Source organism: Gracilinanus agilis, chromosome X (assembly GCF_016433145.1).
Source record: "Gracilinanus agilis isolate LMUSP501 chromosome X, AgileGrace, whole genome shotgun sequence".
Lineage (NCBI taxonomy): Eukaryota > Metazoa > Chordata > Mammalia > Didelphimorphia > Didelphidae > Gracilinanus > Gracilinanus agilis.
The window spans coordinates 80,771,381-80,788,157 of record NC_058136.1 but is presented as its reverse complement, the minus strand read 5'-3'; the positions used below and the strand labels follow the sequence as shown (position 1 = coordinate 80,788,157).

The 16,777-nt window shown below is 38.4% G+C and overlaps 1 pseudogene; it reads left to right on the top strand.

Annotated features, from left to right (window-relative positions):
- Positions 1-14,925: 14,925 nt before the first annotated feature.
- LOC123253537 lies at positions 14,926-15,926 on the top strand (annotated as a pseudogene).
- The last annotated feature ends 851 nt before the right edge of the window (positions 15,927-16,777 follow it).

Here is a 16,777-nt window from a genome sequence, read left to right as displayed (position 1 = left end):
CTGTCTCTCTCTGTCTCTCTCTGTCTGTCTCTCTGTCTCTCTCTCTCTGTCTCTCTGTCTCTCTCTCTGTCTGTCTCTCTCTCTGTCTCTCTCTGTCTCTGTCTCTTTCTCTCTCACTCTGTCTCCTCCCAGTCTCTGTCTTTTTCTCTCTCTTACTGTCTCTCTGTCCTCTCTTTCTGTCTCCCTCTCTCTGTCTCTGTCTCTCTCTGTCTCTGTCTCTGTCTATTACTCTGTCTCTCTCGCTCTCTCTGTCTTGCTCCTTTTCTCTCTGTCTCTGCATCTATCTGTATTTCTCTATATTTCTCTCTCTGTTTCCCTCTCTCACTCTCCCTCACTTTCCCTCTCTGTCTCCTTCTGTCTCTGTCTCTATTAAAAGATGCTAAGAAATCATTCAAATACAATGGAGCCACAATTAGGATAACACAGAATTTGGCTGTATCTATACTGAAGGACCAGAAGGCATGGAATATGATATTCTGCAAAGCACAGGTACTAGGCCTACAAACAAGAATCAATTACTCAGCAAAACTGACTATATTCTTGCAGAGGAAAGTATGGTAATTTCATAAAACAGAAGATTTCCAAGCACTCATAAAGGAAAGATGGGACTTAAATTGAAATTTTGATGTTCAAACACTGAAATCCAGAGAATCACCAAAATGCAATTAAAAGAAGGGGAACAAAACCAAAAAACCAGAACTTTCTTTAAAGGACCAAATAAGTTTAAATGATTTGTATTCCTCTAAGAAAAGATGATACTTTTAACTCTTAAGTATTGTTATCATCATCAGGACAGCATGGGTTCTTTCTACTCTGTGTGTTATCTATTTCATCTGCTCTGTGACCTTTCTTCCATTTGAGTTTTATCATCTGTCTTTACTATCTATATGTCCTAGGAGCTCTATCGTTTGAATCTATTCTATCTGTTGTATTTCTTCTATCTGTCCTGTGTCATATCTATCCTTCCTTTTTAATGTGCTCTATCTCCTCATTCTCTTCTAACTTGTTCTAGCTAGTCATCTCTTTTGTATCTGCTTGTTCTAACTGATCTCTTCTATTTATTCTAACTTCCACTCATCTATCTTTTATCTTTGTATTCTAACCTGTGTTCTAGTCTATTTATTCAAATCTATACATCTATGCATTCTCTGAGTTCTCCCTCTTCCATCTATTCAATGTTCTCTATTTGTAGTATTTATTCATCTTTAAATTCTATCTCTTCCATCTAGTCTATCTGCTCTGTGAGCTCACCGTCTTCCATCTCTTTGTTCTATCTCTTCTATGTGTTCTTCTTATTCTTTATATCTATCTATAGTATCTATTTTTTTGTCTAAGCATTCTACATGATCTATCTATTCTATTTACTCTCTGTTCCATGTGCTCAATATCTTCCATCTATTCTCTATAACTTCTTCATCTACCATTTGTATCTGTGTTCTATCTTCTACTCTGTGTGTTATCTATTCCATCTGTTCTGTGAGCTTTCTTCCATATTTGTTTTAACATCTATCTTTACTATTTGTATGCTCTTTGAGGTCTATCTTTTGCATTTATTCTATTTGTTCTATTTGTTCTATCTGTTCTGTGTTCCATCTATCCTTCTTTTTAATGTTCTCTACCTCTTCCTTTTATTCTAACTTGTTCTAGCTATTCATCTCTTTTGTCTCTAGATATATTTGATCTTTTTTATGTACTCTAACTCCTAGTCATCTATCTTTTGTTTATGTAGTCTGATCTGTATTCTAGTCTGTGTATTCTAATCTATATATCTATATATTCTATGTGTTTTCTGAGCTCTCTGTCTTCCCCCTATTCAATGAGTTCTATGTGCAGTATCAATCCATTTTTTAAAATTTTATACATTTATTAATATTCATTTTTAACCAGATTACATGCTTCATACCCCTACTTTCCCCTTCACCCCCGCTCTCCCCTCACCCATGGCTGATGCACATTTCCACAGGTTGTAACATGTGTCCTTGTTCAGGGCCCATTTCCATATGGTTGTTAGTTGCATTGGTGTGGTTGTTTCTAGTCCACATCCCCAATCATGCCCACCCCAACCCATGCATTCAAGCAGTTGTTTTTCTTATATGTTTCCTCTCCTGCAGTCCATCCTCTGAATGTGGATAGCGTTCTTTGCCATAAATCCCTCAGAGCTGCCTTGTGTCATTGCATTGCTGCTGGTACAGAAGTCCATTACATTCGATTTTACCACAGTTTATCAGTCTCTGTGTACAATGTTCTTCTGGATTTCCGCCTTTTGCTCTGCATCAGATCCTGGAGGTCTTTCCAGTTCACCTGGAACTCCTCCAGTTTATTATTCCTTTTAGCACAATAGTATTCCATCACCATCATATACCACAATTTGTTCAGCCATTCCCCAATTGAAGGCCATCCCCACATTTTCCAGTTTTTTGCAACTACAAAAAGTGCAGCTATAAATATTTTTGTACAAGTCTGTTTATCTATGATCTCTTTGGGGTACAAACCCAACAATGCTATGGCTGGATCAAAGGGCAGGCATTCTTTTATAGCCCTTTGAGCATAGTTCTAAATTGCCAGCCAGAATGGTTGGATAAGTTCACAACTCCACCAGCAATGCATTAATGTCGCAATTTTGCCACATCCCCTCCAGCCTTCATTACTCTCCCCTTCTTTCATTTTAGCCAATCTGCTACTTGTGAGGTGGTACCTCAGAGTTGTTTTGATTTGCATTTCTCTAATTATTAGAGATTTAGAACACTTTCTCATATGCTTGTTGATACTTTTGATTTCTTTACCTGGAAATTGCCTATTCATGTCTCTTGCCCATTTTTCAACTGGGGAATGGCTTGATTTTTTATACAATTGCTTTAACTCCTTGTATATTTGAGTGATTAGACCCCTGTCAGAGTTTTTTGTTATAAAGATTTTTTCCCAATTTGTTGTTTCCCTTCTGATTTTGATTACATTGTTTTTGTTTGTACAAAAGCATTTTAGCTTGATATAATCAAAACCATTTAATTTACATTTTGTAATTTTTTCTAACTCTTGCTTGGTTTTAAAATCTTTCCTTTCCCAGAGATCTGATAGGTATACTATTTTGTGTTCACTTAACTTACTTATAGTTTCCCTCTTTATATTGAGGTCATTCACCCACTCTGAATTTATTTTGGTGTAGGGTGTGAGATGTTGATCTAAACCTAATCTCTCCCACATTGTTTTCCAAGTTTCCCAGCAGTTTTTGTCAAATAGTGGATTCATGTCCCAAAAGTTGGGCTCTTTGGGTTTATCATACACTGTATTGCTGACATCATTAAACCCAAGTCTATTCCACTGATCCTCCCTTTGGTAATTTGATAGGTATGGCACTAAATAGGTGAATTAATTTGGGTAGAATGTTCATTTTTATTATGTTAGCTCGTCCTACCCATGAACAATTAATGGCTTTCCAATTGTTGAGATCCAGTTTTATTTGTCTGGAAAGTGTTTTGTAGTTGTTTTCATATAGTAGCTGTGTTTATTTTGGTAGATAGATTCCTAAGTATTTTATATTGTCTAGGGTGATTTTAAATGGTGTTTCTCTTTCTACCTCTTGCTGCTCTAATGTGTTGGAAATGTACAGAAATGCTGATGATTTATGTGCATTTATTTTGTATCCTGCCACTTTGCTAAAGTTGTTGATTATGTCTACAAGCTTCTTAGTTGATTCTCTAGGATTTTTTAAGTATACCATTATATCATCTGCAAAGAGTGATAGCTTAGTCTCTTCATTGCCTATTTTGATACCTTCAATTTCTTTTTCTTCTCTAATTGCTATTGCTAGTGTTTCTAGTACTATGTTGAATAATAGGGGTGATAATGGGCATCCCTGTTTCACTCCTGATCTTATTGGGAAGGCTTCTAATTTATCCCCATTGCATATAATGCTTGTTGATGGTTTTAGGTATATACTGTTTATTATTTTTAGGAAGGGTCCTTCTATTCCTATACTTTCCAATGTTTTCAATAGGAAAGGATGTTGTATTTTCTCAAAGGCTTTTTCGGCATCTATTGATATAATCGTGATTTTTGTTTGTTAGACTGTTGATGTGGTCAATTATGTGGATGGTTTTCCTAATGTTGAACCATCCTTGCATTCCTGGTATGAATCCCACCTGATTATGGTGGATGATCTTCTTAATTACTTGCTGGAGTCTCTTTGCTAATATTCTGTTTAAGATTTTTGCATCTATGTTCATTAGGGAGATTGGTCTATAGTTTTCTTTCTCTGTTTTTGGTCTACCTGGCTTTGGAATCAGTACCATATTTGTGTCTTGAAAGGAATTTGGTAGGACTCCTTCTTTGCTTATCATATCAAATAACTTGTATAGTATTGGGATTAGTTGCTCTTTGAATGTCTGATAGAATTCACTTGTGAATCCATCAGGTCCTGGTGATTTTTTCTTAGGGAGTTCTTTGATGGCTTGTTCAATTTCTTTTTCTGACATGGGATTATTTAGGTATTCTGTTTCTTCTGCTGTTAATCTAGGCAATTTATATTTTGTAAATATTAGTCCAAATCTCCTAAATTGTTATATTTGTTGCCATATAATTGGGCAGAATAGTTCTTAATGATGGCCTTAATTTCCCCTTAATTAGATGTGAGGTCTCCCTTTTTTAGTACTGTCAATATGGTTTTCTTCTTTCCTTTTTCTTATTAGATTGACCAGTACTTTGTCTATTTTATCTGTTTTTTCAAAATACCAGCTTCTAGTCTTATTTATTAATTCAATAGTTCTTTTACTTGCAATTTTATTAATTTCTCCCTTAATTTTTAATATTTCTAATTTAGTTTTCATCTGGGGGTTTTTAATTTGCTCGCTTTTTAATTTTTTGTCTTGCATACCAATTCATTAATCTCTGCCCTCTTTAATTTGTTAATATATGCACTCAAGGATATAAATTTCCCCCCTGAGTACTGCCTTGGCTGCATCCCACAAAGTTTGGTAGGATGTCTCATCATTGTCATTCTCTTCAATGAAATTGTTGATCGTTTCTATGATTTCTTCTTTGACAAATTGGTTTTGGAGAATCATATTATTTAATTTCCAATTGGTTTTTGATATGCCTGTCGAGGTGCCCTTACTAATTGTTATTTTTATTGCATTATGATCTGAGAAGGTTACATTTATTATACCTGCTCTTTTGCATTTGTTTCCAATGATTCTATGCCCTATTACATGGTCAATCTTTGTAAATGTACCATGTGCAGCTGAAAAGAAGGTGTATTCCTTTTTTGTCCCTATTTATTTTTCTCCACATATCCATTAAATATAATTTTTCTAGGACTTCATTCACCTCTCTTACCTCTTTCTTATTTATTTTTTGTTTTGATTTATCTAGATTTGAAAGAGGAATAGTTAGATCTCCCACTATTATGGTTTTACAATCTATTTCCTTCTTGAGCTCTTCCAGTTTCTCCTTTATGAATCTGGCTGCTATACCACTTGGTGCACATATATTGAGCAGTGTTATTTCCTCATTGTTTATACTGCCTTTAATCAGATGTAATGACCTTCCTTGTCTTTTTTATCATATCTATTTTTACTTTGGCATTGTCAGAGATAATAATAGCCACTCCTGCCTTCTTTTACTCATTTGACACCCAAATGATTTTATTTTAGCTCTTAACCTTAAACTTGTGTGTCTACCTCCTCATATGTGTTTCTTGTAGACAACATATGATAGGATTTTGGTTTCTGATCCACTCTGCTATTTGCTTCCGTTTTATGAATGAGTTCATCCCATTCACATTCAGAGTTAAAATTGTCAGTTGTGCATTCACTGACATTTTTGTATCCTCCCTTAGACCCACCCCTTCTTCTTACACTATTTTCTTTTTTTTAAACCAGTGGTTTACTTTGAGCCGGTATCCCTTATCCCCTCCCTTGATTGACTTCCCTTTCTTCCCCCTCCCTTGTTATTCCCCTCTTTTTGTTTTTTAAAGGCCTAATGAATTCCCTCCCCCTTCTTGTCCTCTCCCTTTTTTGACCTCCCCATTCCCCTGCTCCCTTTGGTTTATCCCTTCTGACTTTCTCAGTAGGGTTAGATAAAGTTTTTTATCCGAATGGATAATAAAGTCACTCTTCCCTTTCCCGGTTGATTACACTGAGAGTAAGGTTTGATTATTATGTCTTAATGCTTTCTTCCTCTCCTTCTTGTGATAGTATTTATCCCCTCCCCTTCTCTTGCCCTCTTTGTGTGTAATAGAATATCCTGTTTTTCTTATTTACTCAGATTTTTCTGGGTGTCCCCTACTGTTCCCCCCTCTTTCCCACCCCCCATATCATCTTAGACCATTCAGTATCCTGTCCTCTCCCTATGAATTATTCTTTTGGTTGCTATAATAGTGAATATTATGATAGTGAATAGAGTGCACTTCAGAGAATTATACATAGCATTTCTCCACCTAGTATTACAGATAATTAGATCTTTTTTAAGCCCTTAAAGAGTCAATTTAAAAAAATTATGAGCTTTCTTTCTTTTCCTTCTGTTTCTTATTTACCTTTTCATGTTTCTCTTGGTTTTTGTGGTTGGGTATCAAACTTTCCATTTAGTCCTGGTCTCTTTTGTGCAAAAACTTGGAAATCTTCAATTTTGTTGAATGCCCACACTTTGCTTTGGAAGTATATAGTCAGTTTCAATGGGTAGTTGATCCGTGGGTGAAGGACCAGCTCTCTTGCCTTTCTGAATATTGTATTCCAAGTCTTGTGGTCTTTTAGCATGGAGGCTGCCAGATCCTGTGTGATCCTTATTGGTGCCCCTTGATATTTGAATTGTCTCTTTCTGGCTTCTTGTAAGATTTTTTCTTTTACTTGAAAGCTCTTGAATTTGGCAATTATATTTCTGGATGTTGTCTTATCTGGATCGAGTGTTGAGGGCATTCTATGGATCCTTTCAATGCCTATATTGGCCTCATGTTGTAGAACTTCAGGGCAATTTTGCTGGATTATTTCTGTTAGTATGGAGTCCAGGTTTCTATTAATTTCTGCCTTTTCTGGAAGACCAATGATTCTCAAATTGTCTCTTCTAGACCGGTTTTCTTGGTCTGTCACTTTGTCATTGAGATATTTCATGTTTCCTTCTATTTTTTCAGTCTTTTGACTCTGTTTTATTTGTTCTTGTTGCCTTGAGAAATTATTTGTTTCTAATTGTTCGATTCTAGCCTTTAAGGACTGGTTTTCGGCTATAATCTTTTGGTTTTCAGCTATAATATTTTGGGTTTCATCTATAATCTTTTGGTTTTCCTTTTCAGTCTGGTCATTTCTGGTCTTCAGTTGACTTGCCTCACTTTCCAATTGAGAAATTCTGCCTTTTAAACTGTTATTTTCTTGCCAGATTCCTTCCATCTTTCTCAACATCTCATGTTTGAACTCTTCAATGCCTTGTGACCAGATTTTATTTTTTGGAGGGGGAAGGTTTGGTTATTTGTTTGTCCTCCTCCATGGTCCGGATTTTCCCTGTGTAAAAGTTGTCGAGTGTTCCAGCATTTTTCTTACTAATCTTTTTCTTCTGTGTTGCCATTGTTAGCCCCGTCCCTTTTCAGCTTTGTCTTCACACTCAGGGTGTGCCTGCCCCCTGTAAGCTCCCGATGGCTCCGGTCTTCTTGTCCTGGGGTCAGGCCTCCCGGTAGTCCCTGGTCTGCCCCTCTGCCTGAGGCTCCTTCAGCAGTCTTGGGGGCTGGTTCCACAGCCGGGCTCCAGTCTGCACCGAGTCCTCACTCCATGTCCTATCCTGCCCTGGAGATCTCAATTCACTCCCAGGGCCCTGCCTTAACCTGCACATAGGCTCGGGAAAGTCCCTGCTTTAGGGCTTTTCACTCACGCCTGGGGCAGTGCTTTCACCCACACAAGATGCTGGGGAAATTCCCTGCTTTAGAGATTCACACCCAGGGCAGCACTGCAGGGGAAAGTCCATTCCCGTCAGCCTCTTGGGGTCCCATGTCTGGCAGCTCACAGGTACAAGCCCTGGGGCTGCTAGTGGTTTACTGGTTGCCCCAATCCTGCTTTCATTCTTGTGGGTTGGCCTTGGCGTTGTGCATGGTGTGTGTGTGGGGGTGGAGTAGCTTCTTCCTCTCGAGTTTTAGTGAGAGCTGTTTCACCCCTTTATAGCGTGAAAATGCCCCAATTCTGGGTACTTTCAATGCTGCACCCCGTTGTGGTGTTCCTTTGATCGTTTGGGTTCATTTTTATGTCCCCTTGAGGAGTTTTGTATGCATCGGTTAGGAGAGATCAAGCAGCTGCTCCTTACTCTGCCGCCATCTTAACCGGAAGTCCCTTAATCCATCTTTAAAATCTGCTTTCTTTCATGTAGACTATCTCATCTGTGTGCTCCATCTTCTTAGACACAACACAGAATATGTAGACTGGTTAGGACAGAGAAATATCATAGAAGATACAGATAGTAAAAATAGAAGGAAACAATAGGAAGAACCCAAAGAAGAGAAAGAACACAGAGTTTTTCGTATTCTTTCCATCTATTTTTAGTATCTCTATGTTCTATGTCTTCCCTCTGTCCTAACCAGTCTACATGTTCTGTGATGTGTCTAATTTATCTGTTCTATGAGTTCCATCTTTTGCATCTATCCTGTGTTCTCTCTGTTCTGTGAACTGCCTCTTCAGTCTCTTCTGTTATATCTTTTGTAAGGTGTTGTTTTATCTATCCATTCTACATGTTTATCTTTTACATGTGTTTTTTCTGCTCCATTTATTCTACCTGTTCTCTGTTCCACTGTTCTATATTTTGTTTCTGCATTCTATCTGTTCTTTGAGTAGTATCTCTTCTATCTACTTCATGTACTGTATCTACTGTTATCTATTCTATGAGCTCACTCTCTTCTATTTTTGTGTTCTATCTCTTCTATGGGTTCTTCCTATTATATCCATCTGTCTTTGGAATCTATATTTCTATCTTATTTCTCTGTTCTAACCATTCTAACCATTCTACATGTTCTATCTATTTTATGGGCTCTACTTCTTCAATCAATTCTCTATAACTGTTCATCTACCGTTTGTATCTGTGTTCTGATTTATGGGTTCTTTCTACTCTGTGTGTTACCTATTCAAACTGTTCTGTGAGTTCTCTTCCATCTGTGTTCTGTCATCTATCTAATCTATATATTCTATGAGCTTTATGTTTTCCATCTATTCTATGTGTTCTATTTCTTCTATCTGTTCTGTATCCTACATTTCCTTCTTTTTAATGTGCTCTACCTCTTCATTGTATTCTAACTTGTTCTAGCTATTCATCTCTTTTGTATCTGGATGTTCAATCTGATCTCTTCTATGTATTCTGATCTGTTTTCTAGTCTATGTATTCTAATCTACATATCTATACATTGTATCTGTTCTTTGAGCTCTCTGTCTTCCATCTATACAATGTGTTCTATGTATAGTATCTCTCCTTCTTCATATTCTGTCTTCTCCATCTTGTTTATCTGTTTTGTGAGTTCACTGTCTTCAATCTCTGCGTTCTTTCTCTTCTATGGGTTCTTCCTATTCTTTCCATCTATTCTTAGTATATGTTATATGTGATCTCTCTTTCCTAACCATTCTGCATGTTCAGTGTTGTGTCTAATTTATCTATTCTACGACCTCTGTCTTTTCCATCTATTCAACCTGTTCTATGTTCTCTCTATTCGTGTACTCTTCCTCTTCCATCTATTCTCTTTTATCTTTTGTGTGTTTTGAATTCTGAGTTCTGTCTATCCATTCTACATGTTCTATCTATTCTATTTGTTTTACCTGTTTGATTGATTCTATCTTTTCTGTGTTCTACCTCTTCCTTGTATTCCAACTCTTCTATCTTTTTGCTTCTGTATTCTATCTGTTCTTTGAGTAGTGTCTCTTCTGTCTATTCCATGTACTCCATCAGTTCTATGAGTTCACTCTTTTCCATCTCTGTGTTCTATCTCTTCTAAGGTTCTTCCTTTTCTATCCATATCTCATTAGTATCTATATTTCTACCTGGTCTCTGTTCTAACCATTCTACATATTCTATCTATTCTATGTGCTCTCTCTGTTCCATGTGGTCCTCATCTTCCATCTATTCTCTATTACAGATCATTTTCCTTTTGTATCTGTGTTCTATTATTTATGGGTTTTTTCTACTCAGTGTGTTATCTATTCCATCTGTTCTGCGAGCTTTCATCCATCTGTGTTCTATCATCAATCTTTTCTATCTTTATATTCCATGAGGTCTAGCTTTTCATCTATTCTTTGTGTCTTTTTTATATCTGTTCTGTGTTCTATCAAGCCTTTTTTAATGTAATCTACTTATTCATTTTATTATACTTTGTTCTAGCTTTTCATTTCTTTTGTATCTAGTTGTTCCATCTGATCTCTTCTTTGTATTCTAACTTCTATTCATCTATTTATGTATGTATTCTGATCTGTGTTCTGCTTTAAGTATTCTAATCTATATATCTATGTATTCTATCTGTTTTATGAGCTTTCTCTCTTCCATCTCCTGTTTAATTTGTTCTTTGTTCTATCCATCTATTTTTAAATATGTATTCTATATGTTCTATCTATTCTATGTGTTCTTTCTATCCATTCTACATATTCTATCCATTCAGTGTCTTCCATCTTATCTATGACCCCACCTCTTCATCAATTCTATGAGCAATGTGTTCTATTTTTCTCCATACTCTACCTCTTCCATTTTTTATTTCTATATCTCTGTGTTCTATCTGTAAATGTTCTATCTATTCTGTATTCCATGTGTTCTATCTATTCTTTTGTTTTTCTATGCATTCTTTCAGTTCTTTGTGCTCTGTCCCTTCCATCTGCTCTAACTTTTCTATCCATCTATCTTGTATCTGTATGTTTTATCTGTCCTCTGTGTCTTATCCATACTAAGAATTCTTTCTATTTTATGTGTTTATTCTATCCATTTACCTGGTCTATCTATTCTTTGTATTCCAATTTTTTTACCTATCATTCATGTCCTATTTATTCCATCTATTCTGTTCTGTGTTCTATCTGTTCTGTGTCTCGGTTGTCTTTGTGTTCTATCCATTCTGTGTTCTATAAGTTCTACTTTCTGTTTCTGTTTCTCTCTTAACCGCTCTACTTCCTTCTCCCTCATTCTCCTCCTTTCCCTGTCACTACCTCTCCATTTCTCAGTGTCTTTGACTCTCTGCCTTATTCTCTGTCTCTGTCCTTTTTCTTTCTCTCTTTTCAGTTCCTGTGTCTTTCTCTTTATCTGTTCTTTAATCTTTCTCATTTTATGTATCTGTTTCTTTAATTTTGGATTTCAATATCACTAATATCTCCCTCCTTATCTCTTCTCTCTCTCTGTTTCTCTCTGTCAATCTCTTGCATTTGGTGTCTTTATCTCTTGCTCTCTGTCACTTGCAGCTGGCCTTTTTTTATGTTGACTCTCTTGCTATGGTTGTAAAGATTGGTTCAAACCCTATTCCTGACCCTCTGATCCAGAATTTCAACAACAGACATATAATCTCTCCTTTTTCAGTGTCAGATCCTATTGAATGAATTCTGGCCACTTCCTTCATCTTTGTCTTGGATGGTTTCATGGGGCTACAAAGGCAGTGGGTGACAAATGCAATTTGCAGAGAATGAAGTGCATCAGATAGAGTAGAAGCAAGCTAGATTTCATCAAAGACTGTCTCAGGTCTTTTCTCTTACTTAGTTTCATTTCTACTTAAGTAAAGGCCTCTTTGATGGGCTAAATAGGGAATATGATTGCTGAATTCTGGCTTTTACCATATACATACAAACACTTAACACCCTGGGAGCACGAGACTACTGATGTCGAATGTGCCATCAGAGCTCTTACCCCCTTACTTTATGAAAGAGAAGGGGACCCATTGATAGCTAAAGTTCCATGTTCCTTGGGTCAAGAAACATGGCAACTGATCTTTGTGGGTAATTCTTATATCCTCATTTCTCTTGGTGTGTTTGGGTTACTTTGGTCTAGTCTGGCATTTTCAATGAGTATTGTGGAATTAGAAATTTGAACCATAGGACTCTCTCTCCCAGTATCACACTTCCATTCTCATGTTACTTTCTTAGCTTTTTGAGATAAAACCTTTGTGGTAACTAGATCTCTCTCTCTTTTCCCCCAGACGTGACTGGGAAAGCTTGCTTTTCCTTTTCTTCTGCTTGGTATGATTACTAATAAATCTTATAAAATAGGATACTTGGAGTTATTAGATATTTAAATTTGACAGTGTCAAGGTTTTTCTGGATTTGAATACTTGACAATCTGTGTAACATTGGGCCAGTACTTGATTCCCACCTCCACACACACCACAGGGCTTTGGGGGAGTCTTTTTGTTTAAAAGTGACAAACTGAAGTTTGCGAAGAGAAAAGGATCCAGCGGTAGCTGAATTTCCATGTTCATTGGATCAACAAACATGGCAACTAATCTTTGGGGGGAAATTCTTATATCCTCAGTTTCTCTGTGTGTGTTTGGGTGTCTTTGGTGTAGTCCCACATTTTCAAAGAATATCCTGTAATTGGAATTTTGAATCATAGAACTCTCTCTCCCAGCATCCCACATTCCTTCTAACATTACTTCCTTAGCTTTTGGAGATAAAAACTTTGTGTTATACTGGCCCTCTCTCTCTCTTTTCCCATAAATTTGGCTGGGAAACCTGGCTGGTCCTTTTCTTTCTTTTGCTTCCTGTGATTATTTATAAGTCTTATAAATATGATACTTGGAGTTATTGGATATTTAAGATTTACAGTATCAATATTTTCATGGATTTCAATATTGACAATCTGTATGATATTGGGCCTGTACCTGACTCCCACCTCAACCCAAACCACAGGTTCCTGGGGTAGTCTTTTTGTTTAAAAGTGACAAAAACCTGAGTGGAGTCTAAGAGGTTCCCTTTCCCCAGCAGACTTCCCCTCTTACTCCCTCCTTCAACAATTTGGATGAGTACTAAATAGGACATTCAGCAGGACAGTAAGTTTGTTCGTAGCCAGAGTTCCTCCAAGGCAAAGTCCAACTCTGGTCTTCCTGTGGCTCCTAGTTCAATCTTGGCAGGCTCTTATCTTGTCAAAGACTAAACTTGGGCTGCTGTTCATGCTCTAGGATCAATGGCTGGTTGTGGACACTCTTACAAATCCTTAGATTTTCCAGAACTAATTCCCAGTCTGGGGAAGAAGGGAAAACATCTTTTAGCAGCTATTCTATGTGCCATATGCCAGTCAGCTCTTTTTTCATTTGGTTTTCTGGAAACCCTTTCCTTCTGTCTTAGAATCAAGACTGTGGAGCAGTTCCAAGGCAGAAAAGTGGTAAGGGATAAGTGATGGGGGTTACAACTGACTTGCCAGGGAATTGTCTGAAGCCATATTTGAACCCAGAAATTCCTGCATTCTGGTCTGGCTGCCCATACACCCAATCATTTTTAAAGGCCCTTGTGAAAGGAGACACTCCAAGGGCAAGGTGAGAAACAGTGTGGGACCTAGCAGGGCCCAGAGCCTTATCTCAATGTTTTATAACATAGCATTTTCAAGGGTTGTTTCCAACCCAATTGTTGAGCACTTCCCCTAACTGCCTGGAGGCCCCCGACCCTAAGGATCATCCTCTTTTGGACCCTCAATTTTTCCTCTTTGAAACAAAGGCACGGGGCCTTGGAGCTCCTTTTCACTGGGAGAATTTAACCCTCTGATTTCATACCCAAAGGGAAAGGACTCTTCCTGATAGACAAGTGGGAAGGGTTCTCTCCCATGTTTCCCAGCTGCCATACCTGCACAGCTGTGTTAGTCTGAGTGACTTAGCTGGGAGCTCTTGATGGAGAAGGGATAAGTCACTTTTCACATCATCTGCTTGAGCCAGTGTTCTTCAATGCTGCCCCCTGGCATTGCTCCTGCTGATTCAGACTCCTGTTGATAAATCCAGGCTGCCTACTTCTTCCCCTTTCTATTCCTGTTCCTGCTCCTGCTCCTGCTCCTGCTGTTGTTGCAATGGCTGCTATTGTTGCGAGTGGAGCAACCTCGAATTTCTCAGATGATTGGTTGAGGACACCACAGATTTACTGCTAAGAGCAGAGAGACTTGGGACACCAGGAGGCTGAGGAACACAGAGCCTGTGAGCATTGACAAGGTAAGACTGAACACAACAGATATCACTGTGGAGATTTGGAAAATGGTCTCAGGGCAAAAACCTCTCTGGAGTTCAATAGAAAGACTTACCTACCCTCCTCACTCAGGCTTCTACTGAGAAGTCTCTAGGCTCTGTGTAAATGGAATTAGCTCACCCTCATTCATTCTTTAGACTTTAGCCACCAGGAATAATGTTACCACACCCAACTTAGAATTAAGTGAGGGGGAGGACTGTGACCCACATGTGATAGTGAGTGACAAATAAAAATACAGGGGACTGGCAGTCCAGAAGAGTACTGAGGCTACAGTTTGTCCATGTGAAACTGGAGGTGGACACAGGAAGTGATGAAAGATGCTATCTTTTAAATATGATGGTAACTTCTTGTGGGAAGCTTTTGGTGCTTTGAACTTGGTGTTGAAGGAGCTCTGGTGAGACCTCAGACTGCTTCCCTTTGAATTGTCACATGGGTAAGTTAGGCTGACTCTTTCTCTTCCCTTGGTGTTTCTGGAGTCTCTGCCTCAAGGAGTCCTCTCTTTTTAGAGGAGGCCTTGTGGGTAGAAGCCTTCTTTAATTAACCTCTGTACCCCTTTGCTGTGGCTGCTGAATTCCTGGTTCACACCTCTGGTCAGGGCTAGAGTTTCTCTCTCTCAATTTCCCTACCTTCAACCTTCCTAAGTGTAAATAAGCCAACATAAAAGTCATCCTGTCTTGGGTCTCTTATTTCAAAAGCAAGTTAATTGATCTCGGGGACGAAAGCGAGAGTCTGATATGTCGGTGGCTTTGCAGCTCCGAGGCAGTGGAGCAAGGGAGAGATCACCCCTGTGGCAATTCAGAAGATGTTGGATGAAAATAACCATCTTATTCAATGTATAATGGATTATCAGAATAAAGGAAAGACTACAGAATGCTCTCAGTATCAACAGATGTTACATACAAATTTGGTTTACCTTGCTACGATAGCAGACTCCAATCAAAATATGCAGTCTCTTTTACCAGCACTACCCACACAGAATATGCCTATGGGTCCGGGAGGGATGAATCAGAGTGGCCCTCCCCCACCTCCACGTTCTCACAACATGTCTTCAGATGGAATGGTAGGTGGGGTTCCTCCTGCACCACGCATGCAGAACCAGATGAACGGCTAGATGCCTGGGCCAAACCATATGCCTATGCAGGGACCTGGACCCAATCAGCTTAATATGACAAATAGTTCCATGAACATGCTCTCAAGTAATCATGGTTCTATGGGAGGTTATAACCATTCAGTGCCATCCTCACAGAGTATGCCAGTACAGAATCAGATGACCATGAGTCAAGGACAGCCTATGGGAAACTATGGCCCTAGACCAAATATGAACATGCAACCAAATCAAGGTCCAATGATGCATCAGCAGCCTCCTTCACAACAGTATAATATGCCACAGGGAGGTGGTCAGCATTATCAAGGACATCTCCCAATGAGAATGATGGGCCAAGTTAACCAAGGGAATCATATGATGGGTCAAAGACAGATTCCCCTTTACAGGCCACCTCAGCAAGGGAATTCACAGTATTGTCAGCAGCAAGATGCATATCAAGGACCACCTCCCCAACAGGGTTATCCACCCCAACAGCAACAATATCCAGGTCAGCAACGTTATCCAGGACAGCAGCAGGGTTATGGTCCTTCACAGAGTGGTCCAGGGCATCAGTATCCCAACTACCCACAGGGACAGGGTCAGCAGTATGGGGGGTACAGACCTACACAGCCTGGACCACCACAACCACCCCAACAGAGGCCTTATGGATATGACAGGGTCAGTATGGAAATTACCAGCAGTGAAAAAATACTTACATTCCAGTAGCCAGTATCTATTAGCAGCCATATTGTCACCTCAGCACTGTGGATACCTCCCTGGGAAGAAAACACTTCATTCCATCTAGTTTCTGGAAAAATCTTGTGGATAAATGACTGTTTTTCATTAAGCAGTCTTTATGGGCTAGTTGTAAAAAGCCTATAGTATCCAAAAAATACTTTGATTTCACATCTCTACTCTAGATGGCAACATTGGACAGAAAATACAACATAGCCAATTTAAAATGATTTTAGAACTGTGTTTCAAATGGCCTCTTACAGACTGAAAGGTGTGAACAGCTTTGTATGTTTATGCAGGTTAAGGGAATTTAATACTTTTCCACAGATTCTTTTGTAAGGGGAAGAGGGAAATGCACACTTTTTACAGCAGCAATATTTTGTATATTATGTTTATTTCATATGCAAGGCAGTATACTATGCTATAGGCAGGATCAGAAACCCTCTGTCAATGTGGATCCAGGCATGGTAAATGCTTGATTGGGTTGGTCTCAAAATGGTGTACCATAAAGATAAAGATGAGGGAGAAGACAAAGCATGCCATATGTCTACTGTTCAGATCTTGTGTAGGAAATTTGAATCCCTATTATCTGTAAGATAATCAAGGGCAATGTGATGCTGTTTTTGAGTAAAAAGATTACATTTTTAAAAACCCACCTTGTTTTGTGAAGAGAAATCTTTTTGTAAAGATCATTTATAATACAGTTTAAAATGTGAGGCAATAACAGAACTACTTTGGTTTGGAGCTGAAAAATCTTTGGTAATAACTTCATGTAAATGAAATGTTAATCCCTTCCTAAGAGCAATAAAAAAACAAACAA